The following is a 9,882-nucleotide window of genomic DNA, read 5'->3' as shown; positions in this document are numbered from 1 at the left end:
GAAATTATACCTAACATGATAATGAAATCAACTGGGTATAAGAAATTAAACCTTGAATTAAGCAAAGGGAAGTGAATAGCGAAGACCCACTTCCAACTTGGGGAAGAAGAACTCCTTTCTTCAAGTCTCCACAAAACCCTCTCCAAACTTGAGAGAAAAGTATAGAAAAATAATATAGACTAATAATAATTTTTACACTAAAATGTTCCACTCAAAATTGTTTTCCAAGACTATAATTCTAACTAGTATTTATAGTTTTCACAGATTATGCTGCGGAGGATTGTTCGGCGACATTAATCGAGATCGCCGATGAACTCGGTGATCCGCCTTTTGGTCAGGTCATCGCCTTCAGTGTCTTGCCTTTAGCATCCTCGCATTCTGGATCATTGGGCGGTACAGTACTGCTTCGCGGAACTGATCGGCGACTCGCCGTACTACTTTTTCCTCGCCTTTTGATCCACTTCCTTCAAGGCTTCGCATACTGGAACGAAGGGCGGTTCATGTCGTTTCGGTGACTCGCCAAGTTGAACTCGGCGATCCGCAGGATTCCATTTCTTGTTCTTTTCAGCCCTATTTGCTCCGTTTTGCGCCTAAGTGTCCATGCTTCCACTAAAACTTCAAATACCTGACACTTTAGCATTTTAATCAGGCATTGAGATAAAACAAGCATTCAAGGACACTATTTCTATTAAAATAAATCCCTAAATGAGTCCAATTTGTGGACTCATCATCACCCCCAACTTAAACTTTTGCTTGTCCTCAAGCAAACTCAAGTTTAGCCGTTCAAAAAGGGTGCCTCAAATGGTGGTACACAAGACTAATTCATGAATGCACACAACAAGACTCAATTTAGTTATGCAAGGATCAATTGTATACTCAAAGATTCAAATTGTAACACTCCATCACCGAAGATTCTCATGCTCGCAATACTTGCTGCTTGTGCAAGTTCAAGCTCAACAAAAATATCTAAATTCCTCGCACAAAGAATGATTCTATATTCACAGAGATATATGAGTCAATTTAAGATCAGGAATCAGATACAACGCTCACACTAAAAAAGAGGAACAAAATGTATGCTTTCACCCATAGGTTTGCCCTTATTTTCCAATTGACTTTCGATCCAGCTTACTCAAGATAAAAAAGGTCTTTCTAAGGCTTGTAACGGGGCTAAGTGCAAAAGTATGGTCATTTAGGCTGAGTGACTTTTTCCTCGTGAGAAGTGGTATTGTCAAAGCATTCCCTTATTTTCCTTTACCACTTCTTTTTCTAGTTCTTTTAAGTCATCCTTTTATTCACTCCCCATGAGTTGCTTGGAACCCCAATATCCTTTGTACTTTATTCCACAAATTTCTTTTTCATTTTTTTTGGGGGCACCATTGTTCTGCAACATGGGTAAAGGGGGACTTCTTATAGCACTTCTTGACTTCTCCTTTTCCTTTTCACCGCACCCCCAACTTAGGCTTTTTGTCCTAAGTTGGCTATTTACGAAACCACAAATCAAGAGGATTATTGGTAGTGGATCAAGTAAGGTCTAGGGTTTATCAAGGTTCTTCCAAAGAAAGTTAAGGCTCAAAGGTGTTCAAAAGAGTTTCACACGCTCACATGTAGGTCACAAAAAGAGGTATATGTCAAATTGGCTCACACTCTTTAAAATTTCTTAACATCATCTCAAGAGTACACCTTTCTAAATCAATCAGACTAACATGTCAAATTCTAAGTTTATTCATGCATGGTTCAAAGTAAGCTAATCACACAAGGCATCGATACTTCAGTCAAACAAGACTAGACATGTTCGCTAGCGTGCAACGGTCCTCACAAGAAAATCAATTCGATAAATGGCTAGTGACAACGAGATGCGAAGAGTGCACATATTGTCAATGTAACTTCATTTTGTCTCGTCGTAGCCGTGCATTCTTGTTTTTCCAATTGAGAGCACTATTCAAGTCATCGGTATTGATCGAAACCGAGAGATAAATTTTTGCAAAAGAACAACCACTTTCAACACAAGAGGTGGCGAATTTTTTTCGAAAGGATCAAAATTATTTTGCAATTAAAACAACAGGAGCCATAAGCTCAAACATCCACAAAAAGAAACAGTATTTAAAACACAGTTTAGGGCAAACCAAATGACCCAATTTCATGCGCAAAACAACAAAGTATTCACACAAACAAAAGCGTGAGCCTCACCCCACCCAATGAAAGAGCGTTTGTCCTCAAATGCAAGTAAATAAAAATAAACCACAAGTAAGATAGGAAAAGACAACGCGAGAGAGGTAAGGAAGGGTCCTGTCTATGCAGGCTCTCTGTCTACTGGGGCATCAATGCCCGGTGCATCTTTCTGAAGTAAAACAATGGTCCCTGGAGCATTGTCATTTTGGTCTCCACTGTTTGCCTTTGCCTAAGCCTCTGCAGTAAGATTTGCTGCAATCATCTGATCTATCTCCTGAGCTGCTATGAAGGCATGTATTGCATTAACTAAACTTCGATCACCTAGGAGCACATTAAGGTCAAAAGGAATTCGTCTCTTTTCCCTAGCCTCCTTGGTGTACTTCCTTTGTCTGGCTAACTCTTCTCTCTTTTCATCTTTTCTAAATTCTCGTGCTCTTATGTGCCTTGGTGGATCATCTCTCCCTGCGATTTTTGATCTAACAATTTCTGCAAAAACTTCGAGGCTAAGTTAAATATAGATTCACATAAGAGCAAAAATGGTGTTTCTAGGTGTGGAATTTCTCAGTTTAATCATTTAAACTGATGTACAAATGATACAAGGGTGCAGGCAAAAGACGAACAAATGCTCTCTCGGCGCGTCGCCGAGTGTATTGCGCGAACCAAGATGACCGCCGAGAGTCACAGGTCAATCAATACATAAAATGCACAGTTAAGAGCAAAATGGAGCTGGTAGGCGAACCGCTGAGCAGTTCGGCGAAATTCGATCACCTCGCCTATCAGCTCAACGTGTCCATTATCAACCCAACATTTCGATTCTCACCTAGCAACCCCAGACAATATAGGCTATGCGCACATAACTCAATTTCAATGAAGACACATAGAAACTTCTATTCCCATCAGTAACAATCCAACTCAAAGTATAGCTAAGTGGGAACTCCTCAAATAATACACTAGGTTCCATATTATGATAGAAAATACATGTAATTCTAGTAACTCAGAGACTCAGCTGAGGTTTAACACTTTCATCATTATGCAAATGAGTACAATTATAATATTTTTAAATATGAGGTTTAGACTACCAACTTTAGATGCTGAGTAGATGCTAACAAAGTGCCAGGCAACAATGCAATCCAAATCCGCGCACAAATTAATGAACCACAATATTCCAAAAGTGCAATAAATATAAAAGTAGGGTGTAGGTGTGAGTTTGGTAGGATGAAGAAATGAGAGAAAGTGAGTGAAATAGGACTTTTAAACCTGTGGTCTGCAAAACAGTCCAGTTCCCGCCCGTTTAGCGATATGAGTCAAGTTAGCCTAGTTATTCCTCGACATGCCGAATGTCTAATTTCTTCGCCGAAGTTAGCAGGACCTTCGGTTTATGTAGGGATCCCAACGACGGTCTCTGTCGAGATTGCCAACATGGTTGGCGATGCGCCAGTAATTTTTCTAGACCGCTGAGCTTTACTGAAACCCATCTGAGGATGCCTTCGATCAGACCGCGGAAGAATTTTAGTTCACCGAACTTGTCGGCGACCCGCCAACCAAACCTGTTGCTTGCTTTCATACATTTTTTGCAGCACTTCCCTAGCTTCAACTTGTTCAAACAAAACACTATTATTTTATCATGAAAATTAAAAAGCAAGTAATTGGTTTTGGGTTGCCTCCCAAACAACGCCTTAGTTAACATCGTGGCACGACACAAGTCAATGCTCAAGTCAGCTTTTTGGTGTTACACCTAGTGTAACTAGGTGAACCTGCTTGTTCCTACGGATGAACCTGAGGTAGTGCAAGATTCAAGAGAGTTTTGATTAGCTGAATAGACCTAGAATAAGAGCCACTCATCTGATTCAGCGTTTCGACATTTTCTCTAATTTCCTCTAGTATTTTGTCTTGCTCATTCAGCTTTTGGAGGATGGTTAATAACGTATCGTTGATACGTCTGTTTTCAATGTCCATGCATCTTCCCTGCTCCGTCGATGATGGGTACTTGCTTTTTCCTTTGGACATCGCTTCCAGTTCTTTAACCTTTTGGGTCAAGCAATTCATTTGACCTAACAAAAAGGTCAATTGCTGGTCCTTCTCTCCATCCTTGTTGGTTTTAGCTGCAAGGTCAAGGAATTTGGCTGCTGTCTCATAGGGGTATTTCTCACGTCCACTTGGCATGAGTTGGTTCATTATTTCTCTTTTTCCAGGACTTAGACCCCTATAGAAGCATTCCAGTAGAACTAAATCGGGTATTTCATGAGTTGGGCATTGCATCAATAGTGTTTTAAACCGCAACCACGACTCATGAAAGGGTTCCCCTTCGAGATGCTTGAAATTTAGTGAGCCTCATCACCTTTGCTGGAAGGTGCTCCATTGGTCCACCTTCTCCATCATGTATACTCATTGTCCTGCCTCAACACGCAAACAACTAGACAAAACTAAAAATTAGGTGAGTAAACTACTACTAACAAGAACAACAATTCTATTAGACTAAAATTTCTCACTTAACACCACTATCCGGCAGCGGCGCCATTTTGATGCTTATCGTGACCAACGACACTATCCTACGGTATGAGTGTCTACGATCGTCGATAATATAGTAACCCAACCAAGGGTTGGGGTCGTGTCCCAAGGGAGCAGTTTTGAGAATTGATAGAAAAATAGAATTACATTCTAACTAGTCGTAGCTAAATATATTAACGAACAAAATATAGTAAATAAAAGGGGGTGGCACGAAAGTGTCAAATAACAAATGGGGTTTTTGTAACAAATGATAAAACAACAAAATAAACAAGAAAATTAAGTATGGGGAAAGGTTCTTGGGATGTGACCGCAATATAAGTTGAGATAAGTTGTTGGGTACGTGCTTTCGATAGGAAATTTACAAAATAATAGTGACTAGGCTAAGTTTTAAATGGAAATAAGTTCCCTCTCGGGCAACTTACCCCATTTCAAATGCGTTCCTCTCAAACACCCATTTGCAGCATGAAGACCAGCCTACGCCTTACCCCACTCACTCTCTTGAGCTGAGTGTTGGGATATGGGACTAGGGCTCACCCTCTCGGGTTGAACCTCATGTCCAGCCACTCCTTAGACGATCAGTCTAGTGGTTTTGGTTTCGCGACCTCCCTCTCGAACAAGTCGAAAACACATGGGTGACTTTGAATTTGCAACTACAAACCAAATACATTAATCCACAACCACTAGGTGAAATCACCACTAAAATACATCTAACCTATCAACAAGCAAGACCCAACAATAATATCAACCCATATTTGCTAAATCACACCCAATAATGGGGTTTTTAGACACACATCAAGAAATAAGAAATTATACCTAACATGATAATAAAATCAACTGGGTATAAGAAATTAAACCTTAAATTAAGCAAAGGAAAATGAATAGAGAAGACCCACTTCTAACTTGGGGAAGAAAAACTCCTTTCTTCAAGTATCCACGAAACCCTCTCCAAACTTGAAAGAAAAGTACAGAAAAATACTATAGACTAATAATAATTTTTACTCTAAAATTTTCCACTCAAAATTGATTTCCAAGACTATAATTCTAACTAGTATTTATAGTTTTCACAGATTATGCTGCGGAGGAGTGTTCGGCGACATTAGTCGAGATCGCCGATGAACTCGGCGATCCACCTTTTGGTGAGCTCATCGCCTTCAGTGTCTTGACTTTAGCATCCTCGCATTCTGGATCATTGGGCGGTACAGTACTGCTTCACGGAACTGATCGACGACTCACCGACTACTCCTTTCCTCGCCTTTTGATCCACTTCCTTCAAGGCTTCGCTACTGGAACGAAGGGCGGTTCATGTCGTTTTGGCAACTCGCCAAGTTGAACTCAGCGATCCGCATGACTCCATTTCTTGTTCTTTTTATCCTTATTTTCTCCGTTTTATGCCTAAGTATCCATGCTTCCACTAAAACTTCAAATACCTGAAACTTCAGCATTTTAATCAGGTATTGTGATAAAACAAGCATTCAAGGACATTATTTCCATTAAAATAAAGCCCTAAATGAGTCCAATTTGTGGACTCATCAATCCCCGATACCCAACCTATCTCTATTCCTCCTTATAGAATGGCTCCGATGGAACTTAAGGAGATGAAAGAACAATTGAAGGATCTATTAGATAAAGGTTTCATTCAATCGAGTATCTCTCCATGGGGTTCTCCGATGTTGTTTGTTAGGAAGAGAGAGGGTTCACTCCATCTGTGTATTGATTATCGACAATTGAACAAAGTAACCATCAAGAACAAGTATCTTCTTTCGAGAATAGATGAACTATTTGATCAATTTCAAGGGGCAAGTTATTTCTCAAAAATTGATCTCCGGTCGGGTTATCACCAATTGAGGGTGAAAGAGGAAGATATTTCAAAAACGACTTTTAGAACCCGATATGGTCATAATGAGTTTTTGGTTATGTCCTTTGGTTTGACAAATGCTCCGGCGGCGTTTATGGACTTGACGAATAGGGTGTTTAGACAATACCTTGATATGTTCGTAATTGTGTTCATAGATGATATTTTGATTTATTAAAGAAGTGAGAATGATCATATTGATCATTTGAGGATTATATTGCAAATTCTCAAGGACCAACAACTTTATGCAAAGTTTAGCAAGTGTGAGTTTTGGTTAAGGTCCATAGCCTTCTTAGGCCATATTGTTTCAAGCAAAGGTATTGAGGTAGATCCGAAGAAGAAGGATGCAGTCAAGAGTTGGCCTAGACCTTTATCATCGACAAACATTAGAAGCTTCTTAAGTTTGACTGGTTATCACTGACACAACCATGACTAGGACCCACGCCCAGGTTGGATGGGTCCACGGCCCGTGGTTTGGGTTCCGTAGGTCCACACCCCAAATTTAGAGTCTCTGATCCTTGAACCACGATTGACCTGGATGCACCGTAGGTCCATCCATGGTCCGTCAGTCGTGGTCTCGTGGGTCAAGTCTGGACAGTTATTTTGGGGACTTAAGGGTCTTTTCCGATTTTAATTAAATCAATGTGGTGTCATTTTGTCTAAACCTAGACCACCTATATAAGTATTTTAAACCCCTAAACTCACTTAATTAAGTCATTCTCTTAATTCCCAAAAGAAAACCCAAGTCCTCTCTCAAAATATTCTCTCTCTATAAGGTGGAAGAAGAAGGAAGAAGAGGAAGCTAGGTCAAGTTCAAGTCTCCAATCATCAAGATTTTGTGGGCATTGTGACTAAGGTATGATGGCTTTTCATCCATGGGATCCTTCCTACCATGGAGTTCCCTAGAATTCCATAATTTGAAGAAGAATTTCCCCAATTCTAGTTAAGGTTTCTTCCAATATTTTGGGTTATGTTTAATGTTGACCCAATTGAGTGGATTATGACGGTTGATGATTGAATTGATAGAATTGCATGTATTTAGGATGAAATTACATGTACCCATGCTTATCCTATGATTTTAGGGTTGAATTGATATAGTTGGGTTGATGCCATGTGAGGTAAACTCTATGGGTTAGATATATCCTTATAGGATTGATGAATCATGACTAGAATTGCTTGAGATTGAAGCATATATGATGAATATGATGTTAATTGCTTGATAATAATGCTTATATGAAGATAATGAGAATTAGGGCTATGAGAGTAGAGCTTATGATATGAATTATTAGTAATTGATGTTATTGTTGAGGAAGGGATACTTCCCACATGAATTGCTTAATTATGAATCTATGAATGTGAAAGGTTTACTCACATGAATGTTTCTAGGTTGAAAATATTGCTTACCTAAAATGAATCTAGACTAAAGGCTTATGTAATTGATAAGGCTAGAGGCGATTACCCTTGACCTCTATATGAAAGGATATGAGGTGATTCCCGTATTCCTTAGAATTGAACAATAGGTGAGTCCCCACGTTCTCACTATGATGAATGAACATGGAGGTGAGTACCCATGCTCCTTATGAAATGATGTGGAGGCAAGTACCCGTGTCATATGATTGGATTGTGGAGGAAAGTACCCGCGATCTAAAATTAAGTAAAGGCAAGAGGCGAATACCCATTAGCCTTTGTAAGTTAGGCATTGAGGTGAATCCCCATGTCTTTAAAAGTAAGTATGAATAATGTAATTATGTTATGAGGATGATGTGATTGGAGTGTTGCTAGATATGTTTTCCATGATGCAAGCTTTACTAGAGGTGGATGACCAATGTCTTGATTAAGGATAAGTGAGGTTACTTAAGGAAGTATTCCTCTTTCATTTTGATGTTTATTATGTCTTGATTATGCTTATGGCTTATGTCTTATGTTGACAAATGCTTATATTGTATTGTTTATGCTAGCCATCATATTTAGTACTTGATTGTACTAACGCATACCTTTGCCTACATTCTTATCAAATGTAGAATCTGGTGACATAGATTCTCACACTCGTGGCTAGGTTCGTTGTTGATCAAGGAAGTGAAGATTTGGTGAGTCCTCATTGCGTTCGAGGATGTGATCACCACTTTCTTTTATTCTTTTCCTTTATGTCTTGGACCATTGTATGGGATGCGTCCCAAGACTTTATTCATGTTGTTTAGATGGTTTGAGACAATTTTGTTTAGTTTTCCAATTGTTTTTATAAAAGATTTTGATTGTATTGAAAAGTTTTAAATTCCCGCACCTTTTCTATTACTTTATGTTATGATATGCTAAGTGACTTGTATGAGGTCTCTTGGGGTTTTATACACCTTGTTACATCTAGGGGGTACCCTGGGTCGTGACATACTTTGTAATCAGAGCACAAGGTTTAGAATGGTTCTAAGATGTCTCAAACCACGTCTAGTAGAGTCTTGTTCATAAGTGTGAAGTGTGCCACATTTATCGATGAGAGGCTATAAGGTGTTAGGGAACTTCACTTCTTCACTTCTCTAAGACGTGCCATGGAGTTTAACTCTATAAGTCTTTCTCCTAATCCGTGCCTGATGGTTTTCATGAAATGACTATAGAAAGGCTAATGCTAGAAGGTTAGAGGAAGGCAATGTTGAGCATGAGGTTCCTCCTCAAGTTCATCCCCAAGCTCCTCTTCAAGCTCTGATTGTCCCATTGAATGAGAATGTGACTAATGCAGAGTTTAGGTCTGCATTCCAAGTGTTGGCTCAAGCCGTGACAACACAAGCTAGTAAGGAGGTGGTAGACCCCGTGAACCTAAGTATGGGTGCGTTGGCGGCAAGAGTGAGGATTTTACAAGAATAAACCCTTCCAAATTTTATGGCTCAAAAGTTGAGGAAGACCCTCAAGAGTTTGTCGACGAGGTCTACAAGATACTTGCTATCATGGGAGTAAATCCAATAGAGAAGGCAAAATTAGCCCCTTATGAACTCAAAGGGTTGTCAAGTTTGGTTTAATCAATGGAAAGAGGCAAGGCCAGCGGAAGTGGGTCCCATAGAATGAGAAAGGTTCTAAAGTGCTTTTCTTGATCGATTTTTCCCTCTTGAGATGAGAGAAGCCAAGGTACTTGAATTCATTAATCTTAGTCAAGGAAATATGAGTGTGAGCGAGTATGCCTTAAGGTTCACTCACTTATCCAAGTATGCTTCTTCCATTGTGGCGGATCGTAGGGCCAAGATGCATAAGTTTGTGTCGGGAGTGTCTGATATGGCAGTTAAAGACTGCCGCACCACTATGCTTGTTCATGACATGTACATTTCCTGCCTTATGGTGCATGCCCAACAAAATGAGGAAGAAAATCTCAA

Source organism: Solanum tuberosum, unplaced genomic scaffold (assembly GCF_000226075.1).
Source record: "Solanum tuberosum cultivar DM 1-3 516 R44 unplaced genomic scaffold, SolTub_3.0 scf00254, whole genome shotgun sequence".
NCBI lineage: Eukaryota > Viridiplantae > Streptophyta > Magnoliopsida > Solanales > Solanaceae > Solanum > Solanum tuberosum.
The sequence above is the reverse complement of the archived record's forward strand: the minus strand, read 5'-3'. Positions refer to the sequence as shown.